At 46.5% G+C, this 12,733-nt stretch overlaps 1 long non-coding RNA gene across 1 annotated transcript in view; it reads right to left on the bottom strand.

Annotated features, from left to right (window-relative positions):
- Positions 1 to 12,733, bottom strand: part of LOC147097641 (uncharacterized) — a 47,314-nt gene that overhangs the window by 20,582 nt on the left and 13,999 nt on the right. Inside the window, exon 2 of the long non-coding RNA XR_015074297.1 lies at positions 7,944 to 8,007. This is a non-coding gene — a long non-coding RNA (uncharacterized LOC147097641). The remainder of the gene's footprint in view (positions 1 to 7,943; positions 8,008 to 12,733) is intronic.

Here is a 12,733-nt window from a genome sequence, read left to right as displayed (position 1 = left end):
GATTTGAAAAGAAGGATGCAAATTTTAAAATCGAGGCGTTGCCGGAGCGGGAGCCAATGTTGGTCAGCGAGCGCAGGGGGTGACGGGTGAACAGGACTTGGTGCGAGTTCGGGACACGGGCAGCCGACAAATGAGACGGTTGTGCCATTAAATGTTTCATTTTATTTTATATAGAGCAGTCTATCAGGGTCTGGCGGCAGAGATGAAGCACAAAGCTATATCAATAGACTATTTGGAGACTAGACAGATTAATGAGAACTTATTGACTGTGAGACTCTTTAATATTCAATGTGTAACACTCATGCCTCTTCCCTTCCCCTCCCCCGTCTCACTTCCCTGCTTGCTTAAGGAGACTGGAGAGGAGGAGGAGGGGGGGGAAAGACTAAAAATCATGGAGTTGCACTGAATAAGAGCAGTATTTAAACACAGCCACCACAGTGACAAAGGGACCCATTGTGGCGGTGATGGGAGGGAGCGATGTTGCTCCGCCACCCGGTCATCCGGGTCCCCGAGCTGGGCAAAGGCAGCAACAGCACCTGCTGCTGTAGGTGGGGGGAGGGGGGGGAGGTTAAAGGTCAACCCTCACCAACATTGCTGGATAATAAGGCATTAAAAATGTCTAGACAGCTCCTCGGGGATTATTTGCCTTGACACCTGTTCATTCTTTTTTCCTCCCTCTCTTTCTGTCTTGTACTCTTTCCCCTCTATCTCCTTTGTCCCTTTTTCTCTTTCTCAGTCTGCCTTTTGTCTCTTCCATTGTGTGTCTCTGTCTGACTGTCTCAAATCTCTCTCTCTGCTTTTCTGTGAGCATGTATCTCTCTTTCTCTCTGTCTCTATCTTTCTTTCCCTTTTCTCGGTCTCTTTGGTTTCTCTCCCTGCCTGCTTGTCTCTGTTTTCCTTTTGTACCTGTCGATGTCCATCCCTCTCGCTCTCGGTATCTCTATCCTCTGCCTCTCTCTACCTCTTTCCCTTGCACTCTGTCTCTCAGACTATCTCACTATGTGTGTCACACTCTTTCAGTTTTTTCTCTCTGCCTCTGCTATCTCCCTCAGTCTCCCTCTCTCGATATCTCTCCCTTTGTTTATGCCTTTCGCTGATGGTCTTTCTCTCTGCGCGAGCCCATCTTCCTCTCTGACTCTCACTTTCTCTCGGTCTCTCTTTCTGCGGTCTCTCTCTCTCAGTGTGTGTGTCACAGTACTAAAACAGATGAATTTTGTCCGAATAACCTGCACAAAAGCACATTTTTATTACTTATCAAAAAAATTAATTTGATCAGAATTCATTGGATACTAGGTAAAGCTTCAATTTAATTTTCTTTTAAATTTAGTCCAAGGTTATAATATCAAACATTTGAAAACATAAATCGTGGAAAAACGCTGTCGTTAATTTGTGGTTAATTGTCAGAGGGCTCCTTGTAAGAGAGAAATATTCAAATGTTAAAGATTGCCCTTTAACACATCAACTGTCTGTCTCCTTAATCAACCAGCTCACATCATCAAACACAACGGCAAGTTATTAATTTCAGAACTTCCGTCAGAACTGGAACCCACATTGATCCATAATATGAATGAGATTTGTCTTTTTTAATTTGTTCCATCTCATACCATCAAACAAGATTAACTGATCCGTTATCGCTATTTGTATGTTGGACACGGCCAGTACTCAATGGCTGCCTCATTTGCCCACTTAATTGTCACTCGACTCGAAAAGTAATCCATTGTGAGATCTTTGAAATAATTTGCTGATGTGATAAGGTGCTATACCACCTTAAATATGTTTTTTTTTTATTCAGAGCTTTCTGATGTATCAGGAACCAGGTGTCCTATGTAGCTGGAATAGAAAGAAAGAAAGATAACAACTTCCACGACCTCAAAGTCCCAAAGTGCTTTCCAACCAATGAAGTACTTTTGAAGTGTAGGTACTGTTGTAATTTAAAGCACATGGCAGCCAATTTGCGCACAGCAGGATCCCACAAACAGCAATGAGATAATGACCAGATAATCTGTTTTAGGTGTGGTTGAGGGGTAAATATTTGCCCAGGCCAACATCCCCAACATCGAAGCTTTGACCGCGCTCGATCAGCTCCGATGGACGGGTCACAATGTCCGCATGCCCGATACGAGACTCCCAAAACAAGCGCTCTACTCGGAGCTCCGGCACGGCAAGAGAGCCCCAGGTGGGCAGAGGAAACGCTTCAAGGGGACACCCTCAAAGCCTCCTTGAAAAAGTGTAACATCCCCACCACCGACACCCTGGGAATCCCTGGCCCAAGACCGCACAAAGTGGAGGAGAAGCATCCGGGAAGGCGCCGAACACCTCGAGTCTCTTCGCCTGGAGCAAGCGGAAGGAGCGCACGTCAACCCAAGCACCCCACCCACCCGCCCCTTCAACCACCGTCTGCCCCACCTGTGACAGAGACTGTAGGTCCCACATTGGGCTCATCAGTCACCTGAGAACTCATTTTTAATGTGGAAGCAAGTCAGCCTCGGTTCCGAGGGACTGCCTAAGAAGAAGAAGAAATATTTGCCAGGAAACCAGGCAGAATTCTTCTGCTCTTCTTCAAAATAGCACCGTGGTCACTTTTACGTCCACCCAAGAGGGCAGACGGGGCCTCGGTTTAACTTCTCATCTGAAAGACGGCACCTCCAACAGTGCAGCACTCCCTCAGCACTGCACTGGAGTGTCAGCCTGGATTTTTGTGCTCAAGTCTCATGGAATGGGATTTGAACGCACAACCTTCTGACGCAGAGGCAAGAGAGTGCTGCCCACTGAGCCACCTAATAATTTTGACTTTCGGATGAGACGTTAAACCGAGGCCCCCTTCTGCCCTCTCAGGTGGATGTAAAAGATCCCACGCCCACTATTTCGAAGAAGAGCAGGGGAGTTATCCCCGGTGTCCTGGCCAATATTTATCCCTCAATCAACATCACTAAAGATAGATTATCTGGTCATTATCACATTGCTGTTTGTGGGAGCTTGCTGTGCGAAAATTGGCTGCCGCGTTTCCCACATTACAACAGTGACTACATTTCAAAAAGTACTTCATTGGCTGTAAAGCGCTTTGAGACGTCCGGTGGTCATGAAAGGCGCTATAGAAATGCAAGTCTTTCTTTCTTTCTCTCACTCATCCAGTGAGGTGTTTTGGGTTTGCTACATAATGTATTTCTTTAACTGGGAAACCTAGATCAGTAGCCAAGGCCTGTAGAATAATACGTCACCAAGGTTGAAACGTGACGGGGAGAAGGGAATACAGTTACGTGGATGGACCAGAGAAGCTGGGGTTGTTCTCCTTGGAGCAGAGAAGGCTAAGAGGAGACTTGATCGAGGTGTTTAAAATCATGAAGGTTTTAGATAGAGTAAATAAAGAGAAACTGTTTCCAATGGCTGAAGAAAAAAGAAAAAGAAGGACTTGCATTTCTATAGCGCCGTTCACAACCACTGGACGTCTCAAAGCGCTTTACAGCCAATGAAGTACTTTTGAAGTGTAGTCATTGTTGTAATGTAGGAAATGGGGCAGCCAGTTTGTGCACAGCAAGCTCCCACAAACAGCAATGTGATAATGAACAGATAATCTGTTTTAGATGTTGATTGAGGGATAAATATTGGCCGGGACACCGGGGAGAACTCCCCAGCTCCGCTTTGAAATAGTGCCATGGGATCTTTTACCTCCACCTGAGAGAGCAGACGGGGCCTCGGTTTAATGTCTCATCTGAAAGACGGCACCTCTGACAGTGCAGCACTCCCTCAGCACTGCACTGGGAGTGTCAGCCTAGATTTTTGTGCTCAAGTCCCTGGAGTGGGACTTGAACCCACAACCTTCTGCCTCAGAGGTGAGAGAGAGAGTGTGTGCTGCCCACTGAGACAAGGCTGACACTCCAGGGTCGCTAACCAGAAGGTACAAATTTAAGGTGATTAGCAAAAGAACCAGAGGCGACATGAGGAAAAACTCTTTTATACAACGAGTGGTTAGGATTTGGAATGCGCTGCCTGATAGGGCGGTGGATACAGATTCAATAGTAGCCTTCAAAAGGGAATTGGATAAATACTTGAAGGAGAAAAAATTGCAGGGATCTGGGGAAAGAGCGGGGGAGTGGGACTAACTGGATTGCTCTTCGAAAGAGCCGGCGCAGACTCGATGGGCCGAATGGTCTCCTTCTGTGCTGTACTAGTCTATGGTTCTATAAGATGAGGTAAATCAAGAAGAAGTGGTTAGATGACACAATTAAAGTCTCGTAATTGAAGGAGTAAGGAAAGGCTAATGTGTCCAGGTTTTACAGGGTGAAAATCTGATCATTTTATTATCAATTGTAAGGAATTATATACTTGGAAAGGAAAAATTTGCAGGGATTTTGGGAAACAGCAGGGGAGTGGGACTAATTGGAGAGCTCTTTCAAAGAGCCGGCACAGGCACGATGGACTGAATGGTCTCCTATAATTCTATTCCATGAATTGATTGGTGCTAAAAGACTGGTCACCAATCTGGGGAAGATGAACTCAGAAGACAATATTTTTGTCATGCTCTCGCCACGTCCGAGAGCATTTTTACAATGCACTCATACTGTCCAACATACTCAACAATTCCCATTCACTTCCGGTCGGGAGGTTTAGAATGGCACTGATACATGACTGGGGACCCATCACCCATTGACTGGGGACTGTGACATGGGAGAGGGAAGCAAAGGAGAGGACAGGGAAATAAAATAGGACAAAGAAAAGAAAGCTGTACAACTATATTCAAGGAGTACTGCAATGTCAGCACAATATCAATCAGGAGGTATTGTGGGACATAAAACCGTTCATTCCTCAGCCACAATGGACATTCAGTTCAGAATGGATACAATTCTTCTGTATAATGCTCCAAAACACCCACTTGCCTGACCCGAATCTTACAGAATTGGACTGTGTCATGTCATTAACCAAGCTTTATTGCTTTTCCTGTTCTTCTCAATGTATTGTCCAACTATCTAAAGCAACTGGACCTCTATTCGCAACAGAGAGGCAGCACAAGGCGGCCCAGGCATAGCCAGCCGTACGCAATCTGCTGTCTTACAAACAACACTGTGGCAAATAATCCCAGTGGGTTCCGTTTCCTTCCAAGTTGTCTACCTTCTCTCCTGAAGATCCCAAACTCTTTCTGGGCTATGGTTGCATGAGTGCTGGTCGGCCATTTTTGATTTGCAAGCCTAGAGAGTGAGTAGGCGACTTGTCCGTGGGGTCACAGCTGACCTTGTGTTCACATACGAGCTCGGGTTACCACCTCTGGCTGGATGTAATCCTGCTTTCGTCACATGACCTCCTCCCTCCAACTGCCCTGCTCCCCCCCCCACCCCATTGGTTGCCCAACATGTCCATTCTCAGACTCTTCGTTACCTGATTGGATGATTCTTGACTGTCAGTCAACCAGCCTTTCCTTTCCCAACTCCAACATTTTTAGAACTGCTATAACAAAAAGTGTTGACAGCAACTGATTTTTTTTAATGCCCCTAGCTTTCAAAAGGGAATTGGGTAAATACTTGAAGGAGAAAAAATTGCAGGGATATGGGGAAAGAGCGGGGGAGTGGGACTGACTGGATTGCTCTTCGAAAGAGCCGGTGCAGACTCGATGGGCCGAATGGCCTCCTTCTGTGCTGTGCTATTCTATGGTTTTTCTCCCTGGGTTGCGCCCAGCGATGTCCTGGAGATTCATCTGCAGTTCCTGGAGACTCCAGGGCAAGCCTGGAGGGTTGGCAGGGAATGTCGGACCGTGACCGAAACTGGGATTTTCTTTTTTTCTTTCCTAACTTGGGAGGTTCTGAGGCTATTTGTGGAGCAGCCAGCCTAGCTGAAACTAGTCAGCTCAGCACAGACTGAGGGTTGAATATGGGATCTTCCTGGTCCATGTTTTACACCAGGCACTGCATTTATTTAGTGAGTTATCAGGAAGCCCTGTGGTCAGTCTTTTCCAGGAAACTTTGTAAATATGGCTTAGAATATAATATAGCATGAAAACATCGGCATATCCCCAAAATGTTCTGTTTCCTTTTGAAATAATGTGCAAGAGCCCCAATACAAGCCACTTAATTTTATACTCGAATCTATTGCACCATGCATATTTTACTCCCAGTGACCCTATTCAGGTCTTACAGGTGCCGTGGGATGTTTGGTGATGTTGGACCCTAAGCTACAGCACATTTGTTAAGGAAAGTTATCCTTGGATCAGGATTATTTTTTTATTATTCGTTTATGGGATGTGGGGGTCGCTGGCAAGGCCAGCATTTATTGCCCATCCCTAATTGCCCTTGAGAAGGTGGTGGTGAGCCTCCTTCTTGAACCGCTGCAGTCCGTGCGGTGAAGGCACTCCCACAGTGCTGTTAGGGAGGGAGTTCCAGGATTTTGACCCAGCGACGATGAAGGATTGGCGATATATTTCTAAGTCAGGATGGTGTGTGACTTGGAGGGGAACTTGGAGGTGGTGGTGTTCCCATGCGCCTGCTGCCCTTGTCCTTCTAGGTGGAAGAGGTCACGGGTTTGGGAGCTGCTGTCGAAGAAGCCTTGGCGAGTTGCTGCAGTGCATCTTGTAGATGGTACACACTGCAGCCACGGTGCGCCGGTGGTGGAGGGAGTGAATGTTTAAGGTGGTGGATGGGGTGCCAATCTAGTGGGCTGCTTTGTCCTGGATGGTGTCGAGCTTCTTGAGTGCTTTGTTGGAGCTGCACTCATCCAAGCACATGGAGAGTATTCCATCACACTCCTTACTTGTGCCTTGTAGATGGTGGAAAGGCCTTGGGGAGTCAGGAGGTGAGACACTCGCCGCAGAATACCTACCCTCTGACCTGCTCTTGTTGCCACAGTATTTATGTGGCTGGTCCAGTTAAGTTTCTGGTCAATGGTGACCTCCAGGATGTAGATGGTGGGGGATTCAGCGATGGTAATGCTATTGAATGTCATGGGGCGATGGTTAGACTCTCGCTTGGATTAGGATTTTTACAAGCTCTGGGTAAAACTAATTAATTGACAAATTGGTCCCTCACAGCCCATTTAATCATTCAGTCAGCAGTTCGATTCAAAGCACAAGACACTGAACAGAATTAGATTCTACACGCAGTCTCAAACTTCTGAAATGTTCTGCGATTGTCTCTAGTCGACTTCAGGACGTGGCTAACTGTGTTGGAAATGGGATAGGGTTTGCTGCAATGGCAGTCCACATGATGGGAGTGCATGGGAAGAGGTTTCATCCCTTGGAATTGTGTACAATTAGTGTATGAGAAGGGGTTTGGTACATTGGGAGTCTATAAATTGAGAATGAGTGGGACAGGGTCCATACACTGTCATTATGTGCAGTAGGAGTGAATAGGAAGGTGTTTATTCTACAAAATTATGTACGGTGGAAGTAAAAAGCAAAGGGTTTGATCCATTGGAATTTATATAATAATTGTATTGGAAGGAGTTTGGTCCATTGGGAATCTATATAATGACTGAATGGGAACGGATTTGGTCCATTGGGAGTCGATATGACTGAATGGGAAGGGGTTTGATCCATTGGGAGTCGATATGACTAAATGGGAATGGGGTTGTTCCATTGGGATTCCATACAATGACTGAATGGGAATGGGGTTGTTCCATTGGAATTCTATATAATGACTGAATGGGAATGGGGTTGTTCCATTGGAATTCTATATAATGACTGAATGGGAATGGGGTTGTTCCATTGGAATTCTATATAATGACTGAATGGGAAGGGGGTTAGCCCATTGGGATTCTATATAATGACTGAATTGGAAGGGGGTTGTTCCATTGGGATTCTATATAATGACTGAATGGGAAGGGGGTTAGCCCATTGGGATTCTGTGGCTATTCATGGTTCTGTTGGCCAGGCGTTTGGGTCTATGGGGTGTCCTGTTACTGTTCTCTTGCTCTCATCTGAAGCAGTTGCAGTGTATTGGGGAAATTGTTGAGATACTTACATCGATTGCAGCTCAGTCCTGCAGCTGAGAATTGCTCTGGTGTTGTGGTCCCCCAGTATTGACTCTATGTCAAATAAAGAAAGAAAGATGTCAGCTCCATGCTTTGTGGATGAACCGCATTTGGGAATCTAACCAGACTCAACTATCCGAGATGTTTTTAAGCTCTTCCCAAAGATGGGAAAAGCATTGATTTTTTTTTCACTTGTCACCATAAAATTTAATCAGCGTAGCAAAATATTTTGTTTGTTACTGCTCGTGGATCAGTAACACTCTCCACTCCAAACTAAGAAACATTTCTTCTTTTTGACCTGAAATTGATGATATTTCTCTCTCATCTTTTTCATCAATTTCTACTGCAATGACCAGACAATGTTTTTTGGGGGTTGGTTAAGGGATAAATGTTAGCCAGTGTCAGCTGTGGCTCAGTGGGTAACACTCTCTGCCTCTGGGTTAGAAGGTTGTGGGTTCAGGTCCCACTCCAGAGACTTGGGCACAAAAATCTAGGCTGACACTCCAGTGCAGTGCTGAGGGAGTGAGTAAACGATCCTCATGGTGCTACTTGAAGAAGAACAGGGGAGTTGTCCTGAATAAAAACTTGCATTTATATAGTGCCTTTCACAACCACCGGATGTCCCAAAGTGCTTTACAGCCAATTAAGTACTTATTTTTGAAGAGTAGTCACTGTTGCAATGTAGGAAACACAGCAATTTGCACACAGCAAGCTCCCACAAACAGCAATGTGATAATGACCAGAGAACCTGTTTTTGTTATGTTGATTGAGGGATAAATATTGGCCAGGACACCGGGGATAACTCCCCTGCTCTTCTTCGAAATAGTGCCACGGTGTGGCAGAGCCACTGAGGGACTTTGAGCAACTGTACATAATTCCCTTTAATGAGGTTTTACTCCAACCTAAGCTTGTACCAGTCTGTTAGTGATTTCTGTGTTTGTACGTACTGTTTGCATGTACGGGGTGTGGTCCCTTTCAATTCAATTCAATTCAATTTTATTTGTCATATATGCAGCAGACGTGTGTACTGCACAATGAAATGTTGATTTTTACGAGTCCTCCCAACATTGGAATAAATGTTGGGAGGACTCGTAAAGACTTTAAGACTGCGGCAAAGCGCGGGTAAACGCGATGACGTCATGCCGCTAATCACGTGACCACCCAAGCGCGGGAGAAACGTGATATCATGACGCCATCCACGGGACCGCCCTGGCAGTCCTCGTGGAGCCTCCGACCAGCAAAGACCTGTTTGCGTGGTTCTCCTGTACAAACTGTTTAAACTCGTTAGTTCTGCATTAAAACTCGTTTGTTTGAACGCCTGAGTCGAACTCGGTTCTTAGATAGGAATTAGAGACAATTCCTACAACGGGACCTTTTACATCCACCTGAGAGAGCAGACGGGGCCTCGGTTTAACGTCTCATCCAAAGACGGCACCGCTGACAGTGCGGCACTCCCTCAGCACTGCACTGGGAGTGTCAGCCTAGATTTATGTGCTCAAGTCTTCTGGGGTGAGACTTGAACCCTCGACCTTCTGATTCAGGGGCAATGGTGTAGCCCACGGCTGACACTGGCAAACATTTGTCCCTTAACCAACACCAAAAGATATTGCCTGGTCATTTGTTTCATTGCTGTTTGTGGGAGCTTGCTGTGCACAAATTGGCTGCCGCGTTTCCCACCCTACAGCAGTGACTCCACTTCAAAAAAGTGCTTCATTCACCGTAAAGCACTTTGGGATGGCCTGAGGTCACGAGAGGCACTGTATAAACTAAAGTCTTCCTTTCCTTTTTTTCCTATCTGCAGCAACCTATCTTTCCCTTCCTCTCTCGGCTCCAGAACCCTGTCTTTCCCACCTCTTCTGTGCAAGGGTCACTGTTCAGTAAAGTTGATTCCAAAATGAATAAAATTGACCGCAAACTGACAATCCTGGCAAACAAAAAAAAAGGGATCCTGTAGCTTTACAAACGGAGACTGGGGTAGTGCTGCTGCTGAACACAGGATGTAATTGTTACACATGGTAATTGCTTTCATTTCGCTCGTTACAATTCCTAATGCTTGCAACTGACAAAGGCTCGGGACAAAAGCTGGAGATTTATAGAGGCTGCTTCCTGATGTGATGTCACCAGTTTAGCTGGATTTTGTTTCCCCAGTCAAACCCCCTGCTTCAATTGCTCCTCAGATTTTAACCAGACTTCAATAATAAGCTAACTTACAGGTTTGGCAGAGAGAGGTTAGATTTAATTAAAAATAAACAGTTTATGGGAGTTTCAATTAATCTCTACGACCATGTTACTAAATGCTTTACGGATACCCTCCCTCTTAATTACAAGGGCTCAGGATTGGAAACCTTTGTGTAATTAAATGGTACGGGACAAAGCAGCCCGTTTGATTGGCACCCCATCCACCACCTTTAACATTCACTCCCTCCACCACTGGCACACCGTGGCTGCAGTGTGCACCATCTACAAGATGCACTGCAGCAACTCGCCAAGGCTTCTTCGACAGCACCTCCCAAACCCGCGACCTCGGCCACCTAGAAGGACAAGGGCAGCAGGCGCATGGGAACACCACCTCCAAGTTCCCCTCCAAGTCACACACCATCCTGGCTTGGAAATATATCGGCCGATCCTTCATCGTCGCTGGGTCAAAATCCTGGAACTCCCTCCCTAACAGCACTATGGGAGCACCTTCACCACACGAACTGCAGCAGTTCAAGGCGGCGGCTCACCACCACCTTCTCAAGGGCAACTAGGGATGGGCAATAAATGCTGGCCTTGCCAGTCACGCCCACATCCCATGAATGAATTAAAAAAAACACATATGAACAGAGGCCAGTATATTTGCTACACTATTTCTCCTCAATTACCCCATCTCTTTCTTCAATCATGGTAGGGTATGATCCCACAATCTATTGGCTGCTCTCAGATGGAGTAATTCTCCATGTAATGTTCTCCTGGTCGGCCTCCCACTGTGCACCCGCCGTAAACTGAGCTCATCCAAAACTCTGCTGCCCGTGTCCCAACTCACACCAAGTCCCGTTCACCCATCACCCCCTGTGCCCGTTGACCTACACTGCCTCCCGGTCCGGCAACACCTCGATTTTAAAATTTGCATCCTTGTTTCCAAATCCCTCCATGGCCTCGCCCCTCCCTATCTCTGTAGCCTCCTCCAGCCCTACAACCCTCCGAGATCTCTGCGCTCCTCCAATTCTGGCCTCTTGCGCATTCCCAATTTTAATTGCTCCGCCATTGGCGGCCGTGCCTTCAGCTGTCTGGGCCCTAAGCTCTGGACCCTAAACCTCTCCGACTCTCTACCTCTCTTTCCTCCTTTAAGATGCCCCTTAAAACCTACCTCTTCGACCAAGCCTGTCCTAATATCTCCTTATGTGGCTCGGTGTCAAATTTTGTTTGATATTCGCTCCTGTGAAGCACCTTGGGACGTTTTACTACGTTAAAGGCGCTATATAAATGCAATTTGTTGTTGTTTGGGGAACTGTGGACACAAGTTCACATCCTTATCGCTCTGTGACGCATTCACTGAGATCGCCAATGTGCCGATTACCTATGGAGCTGTAAGGGTAGATCTTCCGATCGGTGAGACTCGAGTTACGAAAGCTTAAAGCTTAAATAGTACACGGAGCTCTGTAGCACAAGCGCATCAAGCTTCCGTACCTGAACTTCCCCGATCGGAAAAATAATCCCCGTGCTCTCTAGTGACATACAACAACTGTCGTAACATTTTTACCTGTGGCTCTGTCAGCTGTGGCTCAGTAGGTAGCACCCTTGCCTCTGAGTCAGAAGGTTGTGGGTTCAAGTCCCAGTCCAAGGACTTGAGCACATAAATCTAGGCTGACACTCTCAGTGCAGTGCTGAGGGAGCGTCGCAATGTCAGAGGTGCCGTCTTTCGGATGAGACGTTAAACTAAGGCCCTGTCTGCTCTTTCAGGTGGACGTAAAAGATTCCATGGCACTATTCCAAAGAAGAGCAAGGGGAGTTCTCCCTGGTGCCCTGGCCAATATTTATCCCTCAATTAACATCACTAAAATAGATTATCTGGTCATTATCACATTGATGTTGTGGGAGCTTGCTGTGCGCAAATTGGCTGCCACGTTTCCTACATTACAACAGTGACTACACTTCAAAAAGTGCTTCATTGGCTGTAAAGTGCTTTGGGACGTCCGGTGGTTGTGAAAGGCGCTATATAAATGCAAGTCTTTCTTTCCTTTTATAAAGGAAATAGACCTCTTTCCCAATTCCACGGGGGAGTTTGCCACACTGGCAGGAGAGCGATAAAGAAAATGGTCAGCTCCCGTGCCGACCAAGGGCCTGATCGAGAATGGAGGAAAGTTTTTATCCCGCTTGCTGTGCGCGGTGAGATATTAAGGACATTCTTACTGAACCCAGTTCCGATGCCTCCCAGCACAGAGCGAGTGCAGCAGGTCCAGGGCGAGTCAAATAACCTGACTTCACTCCCGCACTTCCCTTATCTGCTAGACAGTGTCTGGTGACTGTTCTCCCCAAAACCCCCCCTCAGGCTGTTTTCCTAACACCTTCAGTCACCCGCGCCCCAGCGCAGTGACCCGAACAGTCTGCGACCTTCGACCCCAAACTTGGTACCGACCCTGGGCTCTGTAATAAAGGGGGAAGTTGTTTTGGTAAATGAATACTTTGAGGTATAAATTACAGAGACGGTAGTTCTATATTCAGCTAAGCTGCAGAACTTAGAGCAATTATGAATTTTCAACCTCAAGTATAATGTAACGACAGTACACTACACTGCATC

This window comes from Somniosus microcephalus, chromosome 31 (assembly GCF_052327205.1).
Source record: "Somniosus microcephalus isolate GS21.2 chromosome 31, FLI_Smic_1.0, whole genome shotgun sequence".
In the NCBI taxonomy this organism is placed as follows: Eukaryota; Metazoa; Chordata; class Chondrichthyes; order Squaliformes; family Somniosidae; genus Somniosus; species Somniosus microcephalus.
The sequence above is the reverse complement of the archived record's forward strand: the minus strand, read 5'-3'. Positions and strand labels throughout refer to the sequence as shown.